Source organism: Triturus cristatus, chromosome 7, assembly GCF_964204655.1.
Source record: "Triturus cristatus chromosome 7, aTriCri1.1, whole genome shotgun sequence".
In the NCBI taxonomy this organism is placed as follows: domain Eukaryota; kingdom Metazoa; phylum Chordata; class Amphibia; order Caudata; family Salamandridae; genus Triturus; species Triturus cristatus.
The window spans coordinates 1,107,431,609-1,107,446,723 of NC_140590.1; the positions used below are offsets into that span (position 1 = coordinate 1,107,431,609).

The window sequence follows — 15,115 nt, forward strand, 5'->3', positions numbered from 1 at the left end:
TGAAACCAGTGTCTCCCTGGCTAGTGTCTACAGCGGTCCCTTCTTTCTCTTCAAAAAATGCTTTCAGTTTCAATTTCCTAAAGAAATTGGCAAGCTCGCAATGGAGACAAAATTTGTCGAGACATGCAGTGGGTACAAAACCCAGGCCTTTTTCGAGGACTTGTGTCTGAAGGGGGGACAAAGAGACACTGGAGAGATCAACAACTAGACTCCCCTCGCTTGTTGTGATTTGCTGAGAGTGTTGTTGCCCACTGGGTCCTCTTGTTCCCATCGGACTTGGTTCTGTCCTCTCCTTTTCCCTATTCCTCTCCTGCCCCTCTCTAAAAAATGCAAGGATCTCAGGTAAGTAACAAGCGTTCCCCATTCTCTTGTGGTTAATTTACCCCTCATCCTTTTTTTCATTTCCCTCCTTTTTTCCCCCAGGGTGTGCCATTGTAGCTTCCACCCCCCTCCCGAGACCCATGGTGTAGTAAGTCTCTACACCCAAAGTGAGATATTGATGGAGGATCACGTTTTACCATCTGATTACCAAATAGAGCATTTTTATCTGCCTTGGCAGCATGAAGGTCTCTATATAGGCCCCACTAACCATAACCTGGAAATGCGCTACTTTGGCCATTTTTATGCCACACAGTCACTGGTGACATAGTAACTCACACCTCCCCTGACACATCTACAGGGTCTCCCAGATCTCACTCTTCCTAAATATAAAATTCTACTAGGCCTCACTTATCCCAAATGTGACTCTCTTGTAACCAACGCTGCAAGGTAGCTTGGGCAACCACGTACAGTACAGTAACTTTCCACAATACACTTGCAAGACACCCACACATGCACGTACACAAGACCAGATGGAGCCAGTTGGTACATCTTGCTACATTATTATTTTCAAAACCTAGCTTGGCCAAGTGAAACCACAGCCGCAGCTTTGCGATAGGAGCACCAGTCTTAAGTTCCGCTTTTACATATTTTTAGAGACATGTACAAGACAAGATGTTCTCTGTTTTCAACCACCTGACCAGTTCCGTGTCCTAAGACATGCGGTCAAGCCACCTCCATCAGAAAGTGCGTCAGAACAGTACCATGGTTCTGCATTTTCAGGTATATTAGATCTAGCACCCCAATGAGAAGCCAGAACTCTGCTGCTGTGTCCATCACATGCGTGGGTTCTCCGGCCAGCCGTTTATCTGATTTTGGGACTTCAAAGCCTCTCTCTGAGGTGGTACATCCCAATCTAGATAACCTTTTTTCCTTTTTTATCTTTGATTGTTCTCTGTATTTTCCATCCACACCCAATTCCTTGCATTTAGGGTCTCTTGAAATGTTAATCTTGCATGTCTAGTTCTCTTTAGAAAAGATTGCCTCTAGGGCTATATTTTCATAAGAAGGTATTCTGTGTCTTTTGAATCTCGTACTGATTTCAATTATGCCATTTTGCAGGTCCAGATTCCAGCCAGGTTTCTAGACTTCTGAGCATTATAATGATCATGCAGTTTATCCCTGATGGAGTGAAGTCAGGTTTCTTAATGGCTTTGCATAGAAAATGAATTGATATGCATTTATTGATATGTTCTTGGCTTATTGAATAAAAGTACCGCTACAATCAAATTATTCGTCATCTTACATCTTTCTTCCTTGTTCTGACAGTGAAGGGTTGTGTCGGTGGCATGTGTCCACAGGTGAGGTGACCACACCCTAAAGGGCATCAAAATTCCCCCTTTATCAATATCATTTAATTACTGTATACTCAGTGCCCAACCACACTGTGTGTCTATCTCTCTGCGCATAGTGTTCTTTCACAATGACTTTGCTTTAATGCTAGTGCTTGTCCTGGGCCCTTCTTATCTGTTTATGTTTTACGGTTACCTCTTCATGTCTAAATAACCTTTTTTCTACAGTGTGTAAGCACTCTCTGATCTCATAGTAGCACAGATGTTCAGCGCTACCGTTTAAGAGCACCATGCAGAGCACTTGTTACTGTATTTCCACCATTGACAAACCTACAAGACCATGTCTAATCTCTACATGTGTGTCTTTCTCTTTTGTTTATCTTTGTTTGTTTGTCCATTACCCAGAATAAACTCGGTACCTCTCCAATGCGGAAGTCGCTATTTTTTGCATCATAAAAAAAATGTTGTTACATTTTTTTTCACACTTTTAATCCTCAGGTTAGGGTGGGCCTTAGCGCACCCATACCGCCGGGGTTTCACATTCATCTAAGGTCTTGACGAATGCCTGTTAAAACATAACACATAGGCTGAAACATGTTGACCACACCGTAAGTGACTTGGCTGAACAATCTATTCAGTCCACATGTCCTACATCATGTTTTTATATATGTCTGTTTGGCTTCCATTAACATTTATTTTGTTGACACAAATAAGACATTTTTAACTATCACCACACACCATTCACATCACCAGCCCTGCAGTAATTCTGGCGTCGAAGCACACTGGGCTGGTATTCGGCCTCTCCCGGTGGGGCCCGATGATGAAGCATGTCACCAACCAGTGAGTGAGGGCTTTCTAAAGAAACAAACTTGGATTCTACAGTAGTGCTCTTTTGATAGATTCAAAGCACACTCTTTCGTTGATTAGATTACATGCTATCTGTAACTCAAGGTTACCGAGCTGAGTCTCAGCGTCTCCTAACGTGGGAGCAGAACAACTCACTGAGGTAGGTATGCAAGGGCAGAATGGCCTACTTAGTAGGTCAGGAAGCAGCTTTGTACAGATGAGAAAATAATAATGAAATACAGTGTTCTGCTGAGGCAAGCAGTACGAGTAATGAGGCCTAGTTCAGGCACAGCCTAAGCAGCCTAATAGGGATTACGAAATACAAAATGGAGTCACACTCACAAACTAAAACACATTACAGGGATAAATCAGTGGGTTGCATAACATGAATACACATGGTGTCTATTTAGCCACACACTGCTAACCTAAGATAACATGAAACGAGTGCATAGCAGGAATGGGGTTTTCAAACCTAACACTGTTCCTGACTGATAGTTTTCTTGGAAACCAGAAGTGGTGCCACACACTGTACTGACATTTCTTACCCTCTTGGTTACTTTGTGCTCATTGTCACGGTGAGGTTACCTTGCATCTGTTGTGGATGCGACATGTTGTGATTGTGTAATAAACCTGTGCTCCACATTAGGGTGTGCCTTGTCTGTATACACACATCCCCAACATTCATTTGCATACTGTAACTGTGGCCTGATTGCCACTTTCTCAGAATGAGTTTAGTGTATGTGCATTTCAGTGTCTTTTCAGTTCCCAATAGTGGAGGTTATGAGTATGTGTGACATGGGAATTTTGTGTTGTGTTGACCTTGTAGTGTGTAGCTCTCATATTTGTCACATCACCATGACTCACAAGACTGTGTTTTAATTCCTGTACTTGTTTTCCTGCACCGTGTTTGTTCAGCAGGTCATCATCTCTATGTCACAAACCCAGTTTAATTCACGACAGAGGCAGGTATTGTGTGATTATGATTTAATTTAGATGCATGTGTGAAGTAGTACACATAATTCATAGTGCTGTACAGTGTGATTGAAATCCAAAGTTCACAGAGGAGTTGTTAGTGTTAGTAGATGAAATTTTCAGTGCCAAGTCCACAGTCATTTGAATCAGAAGTTCAGTGACAGTCAACAAGTTGAACACTTTGCAGACAATGGAGGATATCAGGAGCAGGTGTTCACTTCCTGGGGGGTATGCATGGCCATCTGTCTCTAACTTGTCCTTCTTTGGATGACCCCTCTTCTTTTTTTGAGGGGGACCCTCAGGTGCAGGCTGCTGCGGTGCCGGGGACTCTCTGCCAGAGTCCTCATCCCTCCCTGGGGCATTTGCAGATGTTGTGGCAACAGATGTAATGGGCACACAGGGAGGTGTGGTCATGTTGTCAACAATCTGGCGGAGGCATGTGAGTATGTTCCTGTGCACCACAGTGAAGTCATCCATTATATCTCTTTTGGACTCCATCCTGGACATGTGGGTCTCCACCCTGGACATGTGGGTCTCCACCCTGGACATGTGGGAGTTATTGGGCAGCCTCCTGATGTTGTATGTCCTTGAGGATCCCAACTACCTGACCAAAGTTTCCGGTGCATTCTCTGTATGCATTTATGATGCGTCCTAACTGTGGTCATCTTGCGCAGCTGTACCATCTTCATGACGTGACCTCACCCCGCGCACCCTCAGACCACCTACACGAGCAGGACCTGCCATTGCAGACACAGACAACACTGAACCTCTTTCACTGTTGACAGTGGTGTTGTTGTCGGCCAGCTCCTGAGTGGCCTGTGCAGCTGTGTACCTGTGCCGTCGCTGTTTTATTGCCTTGGTCTGTCCGTGTTGGTAGAGGTCATCTGGTTGTGGGCAGATGTAGCAGGAGTGGTGGCAGGGTGTGATGGAGTTACAGCTGCTGGTGCTGAATGCTGATCCACACTGGAGGGGCCAGGTCGTTCATCGTCATCTGAAGAGGACTAAGAAACATCCACACCAGAGACCTCAGGGTCAACCGGAGTCTGGGACTGGGATTCTTGTTCTGTTCCTGCAGTGTCCCCAGCAGGCCCTGTGGGTAGGAGAAACACACAATGTATGTTGTGGTTTGGCACATATCAACGGATCACACACATTAAATTTGCAATTGTACTTCATGGTGAGGGTATGTATATTGCATTGTCCTCAATTGTCACACACAGAGGCCTAGATTGGTTGAAAACATTGTAATTACAACGTGAAGCATTTTGATCAGCACATAGGGCGAGATGTATCAAAGAATAGTTTTGCGATTCTCAAAAAGCGATTTTTAGAGAATCGCAATTTGAGAATTCCAAAACTATTCTTTCCTTAGGTTGGAGCGCCATCTAGAGCAAGTCCAGTAGGGGAGGTGTTGGGATATTCCTTAGGTTGGACCGCCATCTAGAGCAAGTCCAGTAGGGAAGGTGTTGAGATATTCCTTAGGTTGGAGCGCCATCTAGAGCAAGTCCAGTAGGGGAGGTGTTGGGATATTCCTTAGGTTGGACCGCCATCTAGAGCAAGTCCAGTAGGGAAGATATTGGGCTATTCCTTAGGTTGGAGCGCCATCTAGAGCAAGTCCAGTAGGGAAGGTGTTGGATTAGTAGCGCGCAATGAATTCCAATGGGTCGACCAGATGGCCAGGCCACCCTGGAAGTCTCCATGAGGGCTCATTTGTCTCCCCGATCCCAACCAGGGCTCCAGGAGTTCGGGCACGTCTGAGCCTTGGTTCCCCTCAGTCTCAGGGTGTGCATGGGTTACCAGAATGAGGTGCAGCTTTCCTCCGGATTAGTAGGGGCAGGGTATGCCAGAACCCCTCTTAGGCTGGCGGTTCTCAGCCGGGGACCAGATGGGCTAGACCCGGACAACACCTCCCCACCGTCCGGGGCTCAATCCTCCGGCCCGTGGCGTGACGATGGAGCCCAAGACAGGCTCCATAGGTCCTGGGCAGTCCTTCCCTGGACATCCGGGCCCCGAGAGCTCCTGCGGGCCTTCCCGTGCCTGAGGCCCAGCCGGTGGTCTCAGAGCCCTGTATGGGCAGGCAGGAGCCCTCCAGCGAAGGCTCGGGCGGGCAGATTGGCCTCCTACGGGCCCGGTCATTAGGTCGGGCTTTTCACCTCGGCCATTTGGTCGCACGCAATGCTTTCCAATGGGGCGACCAGAAGGCCGGGCTGCCCTGGAAATCCTGATGGGGGCTCATTCGCCTCCCCAATCCCAGCCAGGGCTTCAGGAGGTCAGGCGCGTCTGCGCCTAGTTTCTCCAGAGTCTCTTGGTGCGCACAGGTTCCCAGAAAAAAGGGTAGCCTTACTCCAGATTACTAGGGGCAAGGGTATGCCGGAACACCCCTCCCGGGCTGGCGGTTCCTTGCCGGGGACCAGATGGTATATGTCCTGACAACACCTCCCCTCTGTCCAGGGGGGCTCCCTTCTCCGGCCGACGGCGGGGCAAAGTGACCGGGACGGGCTCCATGGGGCCCGGGGAGTCCTCCCCCAGGCATCTGGGCCTGAGAGCTCCGGTGGTCCTCCCCATGCCTGAGGCCCAGCCAGGGTCCCCAAGCCCCCCCGGGAAGTGAAGCCCCCTAGCCCTGGGTGAGCAGGTGGGAGCCCTACCGCGAAGGCTCGGGTGGGCAGATGGGAGACCTTTCGGTCACTGCCATCTGGTCTCACGTTTCCCCTCAGCCATCTGGTGCCACGCAATGCTTTCCAACAGGGCGACCAGCCTTCGTCCGGATTACTAGGGGCAAGGGTATGCTGGAACACCCCTCCCGGGCTGTCGGTTCCTTGCCAGGGACCAGATGGGCTGTGCCCGGAAAATACCTCCCCTCTGTCCAAGGGGGGCTCCCTCCTCCGGCCCATGGCATGGTAAAGTGCCCGGGACGGGCTCCATGAGTCCCGGACAGTCCTTCTCTAGGCATCTGGGCCCAAGAGCTCCGGTGGTCGTCCCCGTGCCTGAGGCCCAGCGTGGGTCCCCGAGCCCCCCGGGAAGCGAAGCCCCGGAGCCCTGGGTGGGCAGGTGGGAGCCCTACTGCGAAGGCTCGGGGTGGGCCAATGGGAGTCCTTTCGGTCCCAGCCATCTGGTCGCACCTTTCCCCTCGTCCATCTGGTCGCACGCAATGCATTCCATTGGGGCGACTTGATGGCTGGGCTACCCTGGAAGCCCCGATGAGGGCTCATTTGCCTCCCGGATCCCAGCCAGGGCTCCAGGAGGTTGGGTAGGTTCATGCCCAGGGTCCCCTGAGTCTCACGGTGCACATGGGTTACCAGAAAGAGACGTAGCTTTCCTCCGGACTAGTAGGGGCAAGGGTATGCTGGAACACCCCTCCCGTGCTGACGGTTCTTTGCTGGGGACCAGATGGGCTATGCCTGGAGAACACCTCCCCTCCGTCCAGGGGCTCCCTACCCTGGGCGTCTTGGCCCGAGAGCTCCAGCGGTCCTCGCCATGCCTGAGGCCCAGCCAGGATCCCTGAGCCCCCCGGGAAGCGGAGCCCCCAAGCACTGTGTGGGCAGGTGGGAGCCCAACTGCGAAGGTTCAGGCAGGCAGATGGGAGTCCTTTCGGTCCCGGCCATCTGGTGGCACCTTTCCACTAGGCCATCTGGTCGCACGCAATGCTTTCCAATGGGGCGACCAGATGGCCGGGCTTTCCTTGAAGTCCCGATGAGGGCTCATTTGCCTCCCTGATCCCAGAGAGGGCTCCAGGAGGTTGGGCATGTCTGCGCCCAGGGTCCCCTGAGTCTCTTGCTGCGCACAGGTTCCCAGAAAGAGGGGTAGCCTTCCTCTGGATTACTAGGGGCAAGGGTATGCCGGAACACCCCTCCCAGGATGGCGGTTCCTTGAAGGAGACCAGATGGGCTATGCCCGGACAACACCTCCCCTCCATCCGGGGGCTCCCTCCTCCGACCCACAGCGAGAGGGATGGGCTCCATGGGTCCTGGGCAGTCCTCCCTCAGGCGTCCAGGCCTGAGAGCTCCAGCAGTCCTCCCCGTGCCTGAGGCCCAGTTGGGGTCCCCGAGAAGCAGAGCCCCAGAGCCCTGCGTGGGCAGGCGGGAGCCCTACCGCGAAGGCTTGGGCGGGCAGATGGGAGTCCTTTCGGTCCCGGCCATCTGGTTGCACCTGTCTCCTGGGCCATTTGGTCACATGCAATGCTTTCCAATGGGGCAACCAGATGGCCGGTCTGCCCTGGAAGTCCCAGTGAGCGCTCTTTTGCCTCCCCGGTCCCAGCCATGGCTCCAGGAGGTCTGGCGTGTCTGCGCCTAGGGCCCCCCAAGTCTTGCAGGGCACACGGGTTACCAGAAAGGGGGGTAGCCTTCCCATGGATTACTTGGGACAGGGTACTCCGGGACCCCTCATGGCCTAGCGGTCATCAGCCAGTAGCCGGATGGGGCATGACAGCCCTCCAAGCTGGGGTGTGTCCTCGGTCCTGCCGTGTGGCAGGCTGCCCGGGACAGGGGCATGGGGAGGCTGCCCCTGCGCTGCTGGGTCCAGGGCCCCAGCGTCGAGTGCTCCAGCCCTGGGCCCCAACCCCACGGCCTGCCGCTCTGCCAAAGGCCCGGGACTGGGGTACCATCATGCCCGGGGAGCCCCCCCATTTGGCTGGGTTCAGAGGCTCCCAGGGGCCCTGGGCAGGGCAGCCTTCCCACCCCGGGCTCCGTCCTCGGTCCTGCCGTGTGGTAGGGTGCCTGGGATGAGGTACCGTGGGCCCAGGGAGGCTCCCCCTGCGCCTCCGGCCTGGGAGACCCAGCCGGACCAGGGGCCCTGCAAGGCACCGTGTCAGGTGCCACAGCCCTGGGCCCCGTCCCCCGGCCTGCTGCTCCACCAAAGGCCTGGGATGGGGTTCCGTTGTGCCAGGCGAGCCTTCCCCCTGCTCGGCTGGGTTCAGGGGCTCCCAGGGGCCCTGGGGAGGGCGGCCTCCCCACCACAGGCTCCTTCCTCGGTCCTGTTGTGTGGCAGGGTGCCCAGGATGGGGTCCCTTGGGCCTGTGGAGGCTCTCTCTGTGCCTCTGGGCCTGAGAGCGCCAGCTGGGTCCAGGGGCCCGGCCGGGTCCAGGGTTGGGTACTCCAGCCCTGGGCCACGTCCCACGGCCTGCTGCTCCACCAAAGGCCTGGTACGGGTTTCTGTTGTGCCCGGGGAGCCTCCCTCTGCTTGGCTGGGTTTAGGGGCTCACAGGGGACCTGGGGAGGGCGGCCTCCCCACCCTGGGCTACATCCTTGGTCCTGCCATGTGGCAGGGTGCCCGGAATGGGGTCCTGTGGGCCCGGGGAGGCTCTCCCTGCACCTCCGGGCCCGGAAGCCCTGGCTGGGTCCAGGAGCCCTGTCAGGCCCCTGGTCGGGTGCTGCATCCGTGGGCCCCAGGCCCCCGGCCTGCTGCTCTGCCAAAGGCCTGGGATGGGGTTCTGTTGTGCCCAGGGAGTCTCTCCTTGAGGGCCCCGAGGAGGGTGGCCTCCCCACCTTGGGCTCTAGCCTCAGTCCTGCTGTGTGGCAGGGTGCCCGGGATGGTGTCCAGCGGGCCCAAGGAGGCTCCCCCTGCACATCCGGGAGCCCTGGCTGGGTCCGGGGGCACCGCCGGGCCCCGGGTCAGATGCTCTGGCCCTGGAACACATCCCCCGGCCTGCTGCTCCACCAAGGGCCCAGGACAGGGGCATGTCAGTCCCATGTAGGCCTCCCCTGCTTGTCAATGTGTCCGCGGGCCCCGAGTCGGAGGGCCCGTCATGTCCCCCTCGCAGCCTCTATAGCTGGGGCCCAGCTTGGGCCCCGGGCCTCCAGTCTCCCTAGTCCTGGCACCTGCTCACTTTTTCGTTGGGGCACAGAGTGACCAGATGGCTTCCCTTTTGAGCCTGGCCATCTGGTCGCACCTTTCCCCTCGGCCATCTGGTCACACCTATCCCTTTGGCCATCTGGTCGCACCTATTCCCTCGGCCATCTGGTCGCACGTAATGCTTTCCAATGGGGCGACCAGGTGGCCGGGCTTGCCTGGAAGTCCAGATGAGGGCTCATTTGCCTCCCCGATCTCAGACAGAGCTCTAGGAGGTCAGGCATATCTACGCCTAGTGTCCCCTGAGTCTCTCGGTGCGCATGGGTTCCCAGAAAGAGGGGTAGCCTTCCTCCGAATTACTAGGGGCAAGGGGATGCCGGAACATCCCTCCCGGGCAGGCGGTTCCTTGTCATGGACCAGATGGGCTATGCCCAGTCAACACCTCCCCTCTGTCCGGGGGCTCCATCCTCCAGCCCATGGTGTGGCAACGTGCCCGGGATGGGCTCCATGGGTCCCAGGCAGTCCTCCCCCAGGCATCTGAGCCCGAGAGCTCCGGTCGTCCTCCCCGTGCCTGAGGCCCAGCCGGGGTCCCTGAGCCCCCGGGAAGCGGAGCCCCCCCGAGCCCTGCGTGGGCAGGCGGTAGCCCTACCGCGAAGGCTCGGGTGGGCAGACAGGAGTCCTTTTGGTCCCGGCCATCTGGTTGCACCTTTCCCCTCGGCCATCTGGTCGCACACAATGTTTTCCAATGCGCCAACCAGATGGCCGGGCCACCCTGGAATTCCCGATGAGGGCTCATTTGCCTCCCCGATCCAAGCCAGGGCTCCAGGAGGTTGGGCGCGTCCGCGCCTAGGGTCCCCTCAGTATTGCTGTGTGCACAGGTCACCAGAAAAGGGGGTAGCCTTCCTCCGGATTACTAGGGACAGGGTACTCGGGGACCCCTCTAGGCCTAGCAGTCCTCAGCCGGCAGCTGGACGGGCCAGGATGCCGCCCCAGCCCTGGGTCCGTCCCTGGGCCTGCCGCATGGCAGGCTGCCCCGGATGGGGTCCGGCGGGCCTCCCCCTGCTGGGCTGGGTCCAGTTGCCTCCCCAGGCTCCGTCCTCGGTCCTGCTGCGTGGCAGCGTGCCTGAACGAGGTCCCCCAGGAGGCATCTGCTTCGCCTCCAGGCCCGGGAGCCCCAGCTCGGTCCAGGGGCCTGGCCAGGCCCGGCTCGTGTGCTTCAGCCCTGGGCCCTGTCCCCCAGCCTGCTGCCCTGCCAAAGGCCCGGGATGGGGTTCCATCGTGACCGGGGAGCCTCCCCTTGCTCTGCTCGGTTCAGCAGCTCCCAAGGGCCCCGGGGAGGGTGGCCTCCCCACCCCGGGCTCCGTCCTTGGTCCTGCCGCGTGGCATAGGTGCCCGGGATAGGGTCCGGCTGGCCTGGGGAGGCTTCCCCTGTGCGTCTGGGCCTGGGAGCCCCGGCTGGGTCGAGGAGCCCGCCAGGCCCCGGGTCAGGTGGTCCGGCCCTGGGCCCTGTCCCCCCACCTGCCGCACTGACAAAGGCCTGGGATAGGGCTCCGTTGTGCCCTCGAACCCTCCCCTTACTTGGCTGGGTTCAAGAGCTCCGGCCGAGGCCCCTGAGGGCCCTGGGGAGGGTAGCCTCCCCACCCCGGGCTCCGTCCTCAGTCCTGCCACCTGGCAGGCTGCCCGGACGGGGTCCGGCGGGCCTTGGGAGGCTTCCCCTGCGTCTCTGGGCATGCTGGGTCCAGGGCCCCGGCGTGTCCCTGGTCGGGTGCTCCTGCCCTGGGCCCCGACACCGGCCTGCCGCACCACCAAAGGCCCAGGAAGGGGATCCGTTGTGCCCGGTGAGCCTCCCTTTGCTTGGCTGGTTTCAGGAGCTCCGGCCGGGGCCCTTGTGGGTCCCAGGGAGGGCAGCTTCCCCACCCCAGGCTCCGTCCTTGGTCCTGCCGTGTGGCAGGGTGCCCCAAATGGGGTCCGGTGTGCCCAGGGAGGCTTACCCTGCGCCTCTGGGCCTGGGAGCCCTGGCTGGGTCCAGGGGCCCCCTCGGGCCCTGGGTTCGGTGCTCCTGCCCTGGGTCCCATCCCCGGGCTGGCTGCTTCACCAAGGGCCCAGGACAGGGGTCCGTTGGGCCCGTGCAGGCCTCCCCTGCTTGTCAAGGTGTCTGTGGGCCCTGGGTCGGAGGGCCCGTTGGGTCCCCCTCGCAGACTCCATGGCTGGGACCCAGCTGGGGCTCTGGGCCTCCGGTCCCCCATGCCCCAGCACCTGCTCACTCTTTCGTTGGGGCACAGAGCGACCAGATGGCTTCCCTTTTGAGCCCATTCAAATGGTCGCACCTATCCCCTCTGCCATCTGGTCGCACCTATCCCCTTGGCCATCTGGTCGCACCTATCCCTTCGGCCTTCTGGTCACACCTATCCCCTCGGCCATCTGGTTGCACGCAATGCTTTCCAATGGGGCAACCAGATGGCTGGGCTTGCCTGGAAGTCCCGATGAGGGCTCATTTGTCTCCCCGATCCCAGCGAGGGATCCAGGAGGTTGTGTACATTCGCGCCTTGGTTCCCCTCTGTAACCTCGTGTGCACGCATTACAAGAAAGGGGGGCAATTTTCCTCCGTTTTACTAGGGAGAGGGTCAATCAGACCTCCGTGAGGTCTGGCGATTCTGAAACAGGGGTAGGCAGCACCCGGGCTTGTCCGCCGGGGCCCCCAGGGGCTCGGGCACGCACCTGCCTCTCAGCCCCTTCCTGATGGTCCTTTTTCTCTGAGTTTGCTCAGTCAGACCTCCGTGAGGTCCAGTGATCCCAAGACAGGGGATGGCAGCACCCGGACCCGCCCGCCAGGGCCCACAAGGGCCCAGGTACGCACCTGCATCTCAACCCCTTCCCAATGGTCCTTTTTCTCTGAGATTGCTCGGTCAGACCTCCATGAGGTCCGGCACTCCAGAGACAGGGGAAGGCAGCATGCTGGCCAGCCTGTCAGGGCCCCCAGGGGGCCAGGTACGCACCTGCCTCTCAGCCCGTTCCTGATGGTCCTTTTTCTCCGGGTTTGCTCGGTCAGACCTCTGTGAGGTCCGTTGATCCCGGGCCAGGGGAACGCAGCACCCGGGCCCTCCTGCCGGGTACCCCAGGGGCCCGGGTCTGCGCTTGCCTCTCAGCCACTTTGCGATGGGCCTTTCCTTCGAGCCTGCCTGCCCCGAGAGCAGGCAGGGATGTGATGCCGCCATATCCCCTGCGCAGGGCAGCCTGCCAGGGGATGCCCATGCCGTACTCTGATCGATTGGGCACTCTCAGTCCGTTTAGGGATGGACTGCTTGGCCAGCCTCGGCTGTTGCTTCATGCAAGGAGCTTCCTCCCCGCATGGACTGTCCGACTCGAGGGCCTGCCCCCAGGCGGGTGGGCTCCTTCCCCCAGCAGGCTCCCGAGAAGGAGGGGTGCGTGAAGGTTGTCCCGTCAGGGAGATGGGCACATGGCCCCCCGAACCCACCCCATCAGCAGGTGCGGCTACCTGGTTGATCCTGCATGTAGCATATGCTTGTCTCAGAGATTAAGCCATGCACGTGTAAGTACACACAGCCGGTACAGTGAAACTGCAAATGACTTATTAAATCAGTTATGGTTCCTTTGATCGCTCCATCTGTTACTTGGATAACTGTGGTAATTCTAGAGCTAACACATGCCGACAAGTGATGAGGACCTCCCGGGATATGTGCATTTATCAGACCAAGACAAATCCGGGCTCGCCCGGCCGCTTTGGTGACTCTAGATAACTTTGGGCCGATCGCACGTCCTCATGACGGCGACAATATATTCGGATGTCTGCCCTATCAACTTTCGATGGTACTTTCTGTGCCTACCATGGTGACCACGGGTAACAGGGAATCAGGGTTCGATTCCGGAGAGGGAGCTTGAGAAACGGCTACCACATCCAAGGAAGGCAGCAGGCGTGCAAATTACCCACTCCCGACTCAGGGAGGTAGTGACGAAAAATAACAATACAGGACTCTTTCAAGCTGCTGCAGTTAAAAAGCTTGTAGTTGGATCTTGGGATCGAGCTGGCGGTCCGCCGCGAGGCGAGCTACCGCCTGTCCCAGCCCCTGCCTCTCGGCACCCCCTTGATGCTCTTGACTGAGTGTCCTGGGGGTCAGAAGCGTTTACTTTGAAAAAATGTGAGTGTTCAAAGCAGGCCAGTCGCCTGAATACTTCAGCTAAGAATAATGGAATAGGACTCCGGTTCTATTTTGTTGGTTTTCAGAACTGGGGCCATGTTTAAGAGGGACGGCCGGGGGCATTTGTATTTTGCTGCTAGAGGTGAAATTCTTGGACCGGCTCAAAACGAACCAAAGCGAAAGCATTTGCCAAGAATGTTTTCATTAATCAAGAATGAAAGTCGGAGGTTCGAATTAGATATCGTCGTAGTTCCGACCATAAACGATGCCGACTAGCGATCCAGCGGCGTTATTCCCATGACCCGCCGAGCAGCTTCCGGGAAACCAAAGTCTTTGGGTTCCGGGGGGAGTATGGCTGCAAAGCTGAAACTTAAAGGAATTGATGGAAGGGCACCACCAGGAGTGGAGCCTGTGGCTTAATTTGACTCAACACGGGAAACCTCACCCGGCCCGGACACGGAAAGGATTGACAGATTGATAGCTCTTTCTCGATTCTGTGGGTGGTGGTGCATGGCCGTTCTTAGTTGGTGGAGTGATTTGTCTTGTTAATTCCGATAACGAACAAGACTCCTCCATGCTGACTAGTTAGGCGACCCCCAGCGGTCAACAAGTGGCGTTCAGCCACACGAGATCGAGCAATAACAGGTCTGTGATGCCCTTAGATGTCTGGGGCTGCACGCGTGAAACACTGAATGGATCAGTGTGTGTCTTCCCTTCGCCGACAGGTGCGGGTAACCCGCTGAACCCCGTTCGTGAAAGAGATTGGGGATTGCAATTATTTCCCATGAACGTGGAATTCCCAGTAAGTGCAGGTCATAAGCTTGCGTTGATTAAGTCCCTGCCCTGTGTACACACCGCCCGTCGCTACTACCGATTGGATGGTTTAGTGAGGTCCTTGGATCGGCCCCGCCAAGTTCGGCAATGGCCCTGGTGGAGCGCCGAGAAGACAATCAAACTTAACTATCTATAGGAAGTAAAAGTCGTAACAAGGTTTCCGTAGGTGAACCTGCGGAAGGATCTTTAACGGTGGAGCGGCCCGAGTGCCCGACGGTGCCAACTTGAAGCCCTCGGCTGCCTCCTGCAAGCACGGACCATAGGCATAGTGCCCGGCTCTGCCCTGGCACGCCCTGGCACGCCCTCGCCGGTGGAGCGGTCTGCAGACGCATGGGGTGCTCGGGTGAGGACTGGAACTTAGGCGGGCCTCTTCCCCCTGGGGAAGGCACAACCGACGCGTGAGGGACCGGGGATGGGGGCGGCCCCCTTCCCCTGTCCCTCTCTGAGACAGAATTCAAGCTCACCCGACATGACCCCCCCAGCGATGGGGGGAAACCGAATGGCAGTGCATCCCCTGGCTGGTACCACCCCTCCCTAGAAAAGGCCCTGGTGCTGGCTGGGCCCTCCTGCACCCAAGTCCCGGCCTTACCGGGTTCCGGGTGACCAATGAGAAGCCCTTCTTGCGTGGCAGGGTGGCCTGGAAGAGAAGGGGCGGAGGGCCTGCGAGGGGACGCCGGCTCCTCTCGGCGAGAGGCGTGCGGGATGGGGAGCCGCCTGGCTCTTCCCTTCCGGTGCCTCTTACCCAGGCGAGGGTGGTAGTGGGCTGATCGCCAGCCTGCTGGCACAGCTCGGGGCTGATCGGCGACGGACGGCTGATGTGCAGGTGGGGCGACCCTCCCTCATTGGCAGGTA

The 15,115-nt window shown here is 57.5% G+C and overlaps 1 pseudogene; it reads left to right on the forward strand.

The window, feature by feature from the left end:
* The first annotated feature begins 12,765 nt into the window (after positions 1–12,765).
* LOC146811162 (18S ribosomal RNA) lies at positions 12,766–14,452 on the forward strand (annotated as a pseudogene).
* Positions 14,453–15,115: the final 663 nt, after the last annotated feature.